The 8,585-nt window shown below is 37.8% G+C and overlaps 1 pseudogene across 1 annotated transcript; it reads right to left on the bottom strand.

Moving 5' to 3' along the window:
- Nucleotides 1-276: 276 nt before the first annotated feature.
- On the bottom strand, nucleotides 277-6,606 carry LOC149528403 (pentatricopeptide repeat-containing protein At3g57430, chloroplastic pseudogene; annotated as a pseudogene). Its single transcript, XR_016358816.1, has 2 exons — nucleotides 3,709-6,606; nucleotides 277-3,044 (listed from the first exon to the last, which is right to left on the bottom strand). The product of XR_016358816.1 is annotated as a pentatricopeptide repeat-containing protein At3g57430, chloroplastic pseudogene (transcript).
- Nucleotides 6,607-8,585: the final 1,979 nt, after the last annotated feature.

The raw sequence follows: 8,585 nt of genomic DNA, 5'->3' as shown, positions 1-8,585 counted from the left end.
TAAGTCTTGTATAAAATGGCTTAGGGTTAAGGATTTTCATATGATAATTTAGTAGCTCCTTGCAATGGTATTGAGTTGCAAGGGATTGCAGATTGTAATCGGGTTGAATTACTGGATAATAACATTGGAATCTATATTTGGTCCAGACATAACCCAAAATTCAGTGGACCACATTAAATATTTGTGTCTCCTTTTCTATTCATATGTGCTTTATTCCTTTACATTATTGAATATATTTAGACTTAACTGTTATATTTCTATCTCTTAAGCTCAACATTCTTCACAAGCTTGTAAATGTTTGCATATCTAATAGAATCTGGTATAACAAGAGTTCTGCACATTTTGTAAAAAAACATCAATGCATCCTCACTAGGACAATGCATAGCATATCATGCAATCATCACATTCTACAAATCAACATTTTTTCCAGACTTTGTTGAACACTGTGTGCACTTTCTACATTCTCACATCTGGTGTACATAAGCGACTCAAAAGGACATCTCTTCATGTCCACTTTATCACATACCCATGAAGCAGCTTCTCATCTTGCAAATCTCCTAAGAAAACGTATGCTGGGAGAACATTCATCGCCATAATGGAATCCAGTTTCACCCCTGCAATTTGTATTTCATGAAACACTTTCAGAGCCTGCTCGTAACCCCTGTTGTACACATGCCCACTAATCATTTTGTTTCACATAAAGGGACATCTTTAACCTTTTCATTCTGATTTATGCTCTTCCAACCATCCATTTTCTTAAAGGATCCAGGAAGCACAAATATTTGATTGAGATTCACAAAATGGGTGCTCCATCATATATAACAAGTTTGAATCTCCACTAGCAGTCAAGACTACTGACCATCCATTATTCAGTCAATATGCGGTAATCTAATATTTGTTCCTCATCCATTTCTTGTTTCAACCCACTTCTATACGCTACTATGAATAACTTTCAACATAAATCATTTTTCCCTACAAGTCATGTTTGTGTACTGGCTTATTTTTACTTATTTGGTGCTAAGCAACTGCTTGTGAACTTGTGAATAAATCAGAGATTACATCATTCTGCTAAAAAAAACTTGATGCTTCCAACCAATATTTCCTCAATTTCATAAGCTCTTTCTGAAAAGTGAAATGGTTAATATCTCATTGCACATCTTCGTTCTGCTCAAACTCTTGCATCTATAAGGGAAAAGGTTGTGAAAGCTGTAACATGTTTTCTCATCTAATAGAAGCACCCATGAAAAGCTCGAAAGAATAAATCCAAATTTACTCGTATTCAAAAAAATTATACTTAAATAATTCTAGTTTTCTCCTCAAAAGACTTATAACAGTGGGGTTCATCAAATAGAACATTTTGTGGCATCATCCAGCCATAACTGTTAACATTTTATGATAAACTGCCTGGTACCAACCAGCTTGTTGCCGAAACCGCACATTTCACAGTACCAGCTTCTTCACAGCACCTTAACTGGGAACTGCTGACTGCCATGTTTAGCAAGAAAAGAAAATGCAATTGCTTATCTCAATTAACATCACCAATAATCCCTACTAGAACAAATTCCCCCTTTAAAATGATGGAAATGGGTTGTATCCCTCACAATAATTTCTCGCCCAACAATTTTAGAGATAGATTTAGTAGCGTTATGAGTCATGACAATCCCCACAAGCTCGAATATTCTTGGTTACTCTAATAACTGTTCCTGGCGGTGTATTAATAAGCCCAAAGGTAATGGCAAAGCTTCTCACTGTGTTGACAAAGTATGGATTCCTTCTCTTCCTCTTCCAGATCTTGCAGTACAAAGTTTGTATTAGGGACATACCCTTCCTTCACCATCTGCCCAACCAAGTTCTCCAGTGTTATATGTGAGTTGTGTCCCATACAAAATGCATGAACCCTACTGCCAACCTAAATCCAGCTACATCCTGGATCCTTTTTCAATCCTATGTCTTTCATTGCTGATGTCAACTTTGCTAAATCATCCCACCTACCAACTCCAGAAAAGATGTTTGAGAGCAGGTTATAAAACCCATCATTATCAGGTTCCATCTTAAAAAGGTGTTCTGCCATACGTTCTCCTAGCTCTACATTGTTGTAAAGCTGAGAAGCACTAAGCAAGGAACTCAACACATGAGTATCAGGTTCAAATGGCATCCCCTTGATAAATTCGTAAGCTTTCTCTAGCAGGCCTGCTCATCCAAGAAGATCAACCATGCACGGATAGTGCTCCAATCTTGGTGTGATTCTGTAATTAAAAATCATTTGATCAAAGTAATGCAGGCCCTCATCAACTAGCCCTGTATGACTACATGAAGATAGAACAGCAACAAAAATGACATGACCTGGCTTGATACCAGACTTTTGCATCTGATTAAAAAGAGAAATAGCTTCCTCACCATGTCCGTGCATGCCGTAGCCAGCAACCATAGAAGTCCATGAAACTAAATCTCTCTCAGGCATCTGTTAAAAACTGGGTGCCCAGCATTTAAACTCCTACATTTAGTAACTCCTTCCAGTGGTATTGACTTGCAAGGGATTGCAAATCGTAATCAGATCAAATCACTGGATAATAATGTTGGACTCTCTGTTTGGTGGAGGTAGCCCAAGATTTGCTGAACCACATTAAATCTGTGTCTCTATTTCTGAGTGCTTTATGCCTTTGCATTATTGAATATATTTACATGTAACTGTTATATTTTTGTCTCTTAATTCTAACTGTGCACAAGCGTCAAATGCTTGCATATCTAATAGAATCTGGTGTAACACAAGTCCTGCATGTTTTGTGAATGCATCCTCGCTATGACAATGCATAGAAAATCCTACAATCATCACATTCCATGAATCAACACTTTTTCCTACGATTTTATTGAACATTTGTGTGCAATTTCTACATTCTGACATCTGATGTACATAAGTGACCCACAGGATATCTGTTTCATGTCCACTTTATCACATACCAATGAAGCAACTTCTCATCTTGCAAGGCTCCTAAGAACACATGCTGGGAGAACATTCGTCACCATAATGGAATCCAGTTTCACCCCTGCAATTTGTATTTCATGAAACACAATCAGAGCCTGTTCGCAACATCTGCTGTACACATACCCACCTATCATTACGTTTCACATAAAGGGACATCTTTAGCCTTTTCATTCTGATTTATGCTTGTTCAACCATCCATTTTTTTAAAGGATCCAGGAAGCATGAATATTTGGTTGAGATTCACAAAATGGGTGCTCCATCATATATGACAAGTTTGAATCTCTGCTAGCAATCAAGACTACTAACCATCCATTATTCAATCAATACATGGTAATCTAATATTTGTTCCTCGTTCATTTCTTGTTTCAACCCACTTCTATACACTACCACGAATAACTTTCAACATAAATAAATTTTCCCTACAATTCATGTTTATGTAGTTGACAGTGGCTTATTTTTACTTGTTTGGGACTAGGCATCTGCTTGTGAATTTGTGGATAAATCAGAGATTACACCATTCTGCAAATAAAAACTTGATGCTTCCAACCAATATGTTATCAATTACATAAGCAATTTCTGAAAATTGAAATGGCCGAGGATGAGAAACCACCACTTGAAAAGATCACTGAAGCTGATAAGTAATATTTCTCATTTAATAGAAGTTCCCGTAAAAAGCTCAAAAGAGAAAATGCATATCTACTCGAGTTCATAAAAAGTATACTTACATCATTCTAGTTTTCTCCTCAGAAAACTTGTAACAGTAGGATTCATCAAATAGAAAATTTTACAGTGTTGTCCAGCCACTACTGTTAACGTTTTATGAGAAACTGCCTGGTAACAAACAGCTAGCTGGCAAAACCTCACTTTTCACGGTACCAGCTTCTTCATAGCACCTTATCTGGGAACTGCCGACTGCCATGTTTAGCAAGAAAAGAAAATGCAATTGTTTGTCTCAATTAACATCACCAATAATCCCTACAAGTACAAATTCCACCTTTAAAATGATGGAAACGGGTTGTATCCCTCACAATAATTTCTCGCCCAACAATTTTAGAGATAAATTTAGTGGCGTTATGACAATCCCCACAAGCTCGAAGATTCTTGGTTACTCTAATAACTGTTCCTGGTGGTGTATTAATAAGCCCAAAGGCAATGGCAAGCTTCTCACTGTGTCGACAAAGTATGAATTCCTTTTCTTCCTCTTCCAGATCATGCAGTACAAAGTTTGTATTAGGGACATACCCTTCCTTCATCATCTGCCCGGCCAAGTCCTCCAGTGTTGCATTTATAAGCTCAAACTGGGGATGTGATTTGTGTCCCGTACAAAATGCATGAACCCTATTGCCAGCCTCAATCCAGCTACATCCTGGATCCTTTTTCAATCCAATGTTTTTCATTACTGATCTCAACTTTGCCAAATCATCCCACCTACCAGCCCCAGCATAGATGTTTGAGAGCAGGATATAAAACCCAACATTATCAGGTTCCATCTTAAAAAGGCGTTCTGCCATACGTTCTCCTAACTCTACATTGTTGTAAATCCGACAAGCACTAAGCAAGGCACTCAACACACGAGCATCAGGTTCAAGTGGCATCCCCTTGATAAATTCGTAAGCTTTCTCCAGCAGGCCTGCTCGTCCAAGAAGATCAACCATGCACGCATAGTGCTCCAATCTTGGTGTGATTCTGTAATTTGAAATCATTTCATCAAAGTAACGCAAGCCCACATCAACTAGCCCTGTATGACTACATGAAGACAGAACAGCAACAAAAATGACATGGTCTGGCTTGATGCCAGACTTTTGCATTTGATTAAAAAGAGAAAGAGCTTCCTCACCATGCCCGTGCATGCCGTAGCCGGCAACCATCGAAGTCCATGAAACTAAATCTCTCCTAGGCATCTTGTCAAAAACTCGGCGCCCGGCATTTAAACTCCCACATTTGACATACATATCTATAAGGGCACCCGAAACAAAAATATCAGAATTTAAATCATCCTCTATCATAGATTTATGTATCTCCCTGCCCTGTTGCAGAGCTGCCAACTGTGCACAGGCTGGTAAAATGTTTGAATATGTAATAGAATCTGGTCTAAGAGATCTGCGCATTTTGTGAAAAAGTATCAATGCATCTTCGCTATGGCCATGCATAGCATATCCTGCAATCATCACATTCCATGAAACAACATTTTTTTCTGGCATTTTGTCAAACACCTCGCGGGCAGTTGCTACATTCCGGCATCTGGCGTACATGTCTATAAGTGCACTACCCACAAAAACATCTGCTTCGTGTCCATCTTTTATTACATACCCATGAATCAACCTGCCATCTTGGAGAGCTCCTAAGTAAGCACATGCCGGGAGAACGCTCGTCGCTGTAACAGAATCGGGTTTTATACCTGCAATTTGCATTTCATGAAACACCTTCAGAGCGTCCTCGTAACGCCTGTTGGACACATACCCACTAATCATTGCATTGCAAGAAACCGAATTCCTGTCTGGCATTTTTTCAAACAGTTCCCTCGCAACCTCTATGCTGCCACATTTAGCGTACATATCGACAAGAGCACTAGCCACACACACATTGAGCTCACGCCGGCTTCTGATCAAATGTTCATGAAGCATTTTTCCCTGCTCCAAATCAGCAAGGCGAGCACAAGCAGAAATCAGAATTGCAAAAGTACCCGCACCGGCTTCCAAACCCAAGGCTTCCATTTCCCTAAAAAGTCCTAAAGCTTCTTCCAATTGTCCACTCTGGGCATAACAACCAAGCATAGTGTTCCATGCTGGCACATCTCTGACAGACATACTGTCAAACACTTTCCGTGCGTCCCTCGTGCTCCTGCATTTCGCATACATGCTCACAAGAGCGCTCGTGACAACGACATTCGATTCAAGTCCGCGTTTAATTATGTAATTGTGAACCTTCTCCCCACCCTGAACATCTGCTAAACTTCCACAGGCCTTGAGAACGCTAGGAAAGGTGTACCCATCAGGTTTATTGCGTGTTTTGTGCATTCGATTAAATAAGTTGATCACTTGTTCATGAAACCCATGCCTGGCATATCCGATGATTAATCCATTCCATTGAAAAACATTTGGGTTGTCTAGTTTCTCAAAGACTTGACGGGCATTGCTGAGTTTCCCACATGCAAGATAGTCAAGGATAAGTTTCGAAGATAATAAAATGTGCTGATCATGTGCAGCAACTGCACCCATATGATAATGGTTGCAAAAAACCATTTTTACCTAAAGGTGGTCGCATGAACTTCTACTGATCGCCGAGGAAAGAGAACCGTGGCAATTTGGAGAGCTCCGTGTGTTACTAACCAGATTTGATCAATGATTTGGAGTATTCCTTGGGTTCTCTGGATGAACATTAGAGAAACTAAGCAGTTGAAATTCAATGAAAAAATCGCATCCACCTGTATGGAAACCTTGGATGAATACAATGAATGCATTGCCCCTGAGCTAAACAAGCTCAAAATAAATAAAAATGCGTGACCTGCGTTCTAATTGCTTGCTGCTCAGCTATGACTGTTTAATCTCCCAAACAATGATGACAGCTGAAACTCAACGAGCAACCGCATATAGAATGGTGACTGCCGATGTCAGGCAGAAAAAAGGAGGAACCGCATTTAGACAAATGAGAGGGAAGTTAAGTTTTTTTAGTTAAAATAATAAATGTGAAATTTTGAAAATAAGGAATATGTCATTACAACTAAATATAAAATTAGTTGGGGAGATGATCCATTAGTCGTATACCTTAATATCTCAAAATCTATGATAATGATGACAAAAAAGTTGAAATTTTTATAACATATTTTTCAACTAGTTAAGTACTTAAATCTAAAGTTTTGAATCATCACCATATAAAAATGATTATTTTTATGTCTTATAATAGAAAGTGTTCAAATTCTCATTTTTTCAATACCTATCGCAGTCAATTACTACCCCCATCTCCTATCACAATCAATTACTACCCCATCTTTGGTTTATTAGGATCGAATACTTGAACACTTTATAAAACTACATTTTAATATATAAAGATTTCAATGAACATATAATAGTCATTACAAACACAATGTAACATTAATATTCAAATGAATATTTTCTATACTCATTAATAATTATCTAATTATTTAAAAAATGTCAGAGAATTGATCACCTTTTAATCTAATAATTATTTTAAAAATTGTCATCTTGTGTTGATCTTAACCTAAACCCTAAATAATTTTCCTAAATCATAACCTATTCATTGTCACTCATCATTTTAGAGAGATACCCTATTACCCTATTGCTTTGCTGCTGCCATTGGCCGCTTCATTTGTATGCCTTGTGACTTCGCTGTTGCCAGTCGTTGGAATGGCTTAACCTACTTCATTTTTACAGCTTGTTGCTTCACGACTGCCTTTAATTGTAGAATGTGTTGGAGCAAATGATGGGGAAGGAGACTATCAAAGAAAATAAGAAAATTGAAGACATCTGAGAGGGAGAGGAGCAGAATGCATAATACCCATTTGTTATAATTGGGGAATCGAGGTTCTTCCATTATACCCATGTGTAAGATGACTGGCATAACCTATTTTCCTTGTCTATCTCCAAGTTTAGGCATTCACCGTGGTTGAAATTAAGGCATTAGTTCTTTTTTCTTTCTGCCGTGCTATTTCCAATTTCATTCTTGTAAACTAAGGGTTTGTAGAGAGATATATTGTGTCTCCTCTAACAGTGGGCCTTGTTTCTGATAACAATGTGTAATTTGATATACGACTTCCTCAGAATCGCCCTCCAATTGGTTATAAACCCTTCCTTAGTTGCTTCTGGAAATCATATTCTTTGGATCTATAGAGACTCTTGCAAGTTTCTCTACTTTGGGGGTCATATTATAGTAAGATTTGATTTTAATGGAGTGGACATTATCAGTCATAAATTTTCGTGTGAAAATTATATGGTACAATTGATGCAGGAGCATCTTGCATGGAAAAAAAAAAAATTTGGAAAAAAAAAATTTGAAAAGAAAAAAAAAATCTGGAGGAGAGAGAAAGTGACAAAAATTAGAGGAGAAATAATTTAAAAAATCAAAAGGAAAAAGGAGAAAAGAAAGGAAAAGGTGATTTCTATTTTCGAGGTGCATAAGTGGCATAATAGAAAAAAATAAAAAAATAAATGGTTGTCATTCCATTTATCGAGGTGAGTGGATAGAATTCTAGAAAGTTATGAATATTTTAGAAAGTTTTGGAAGTTGTAGAAGGTTGTGGAAGTTGTAGAAGGTTGTGGAGGAATTCTAGAAGGTTGTGGATAAGTCATGCATGGGGTTGTAAGTGCCTATTTAAGCAAGGCATATGAACATTTCTAAATCAAGCTCAAGGGGGAAGCTTGAGGAGTAGAAGCTCAAGGAGTAGCTTGGGAAGTAGAAGCTCAAGGAGTAGCTTGGGAAGTAGAAGCTCAAGGAGAAGCTCGAGGAGTAGAAGCTTGAGAAGTAAATTTGTGGAAGGAGAAGCTCAAGGAGAAGCTTGATATCATCTTGTGGGTGTTGTAAGGATCTTCCAATATAATAAAATTTCTTGTGAAGCATTTTTATTGGTCTCCATATTGTTGCTTTC

The sequence above is a fragment of the Cupressus sempervirens genome, chromosome 11 (genome assembly GCF_028749045.1).
Source record: "Cupressus sempervirens isolate cs-2001-9-10 chromosome 11, ASM2874904v1, whole genome shotgun sequence".
Taxonomy (NCBI): domain Eukaryota; kingdom Viridiplantae; phylum Streptophyta; class Pinopsida; order Cupressales; family Cupressaceae; genus Cupressus; species Cupressus sempervirens.
This window is presented reverse-complemented; position numbering and strand designations above follow the sequence as displayed.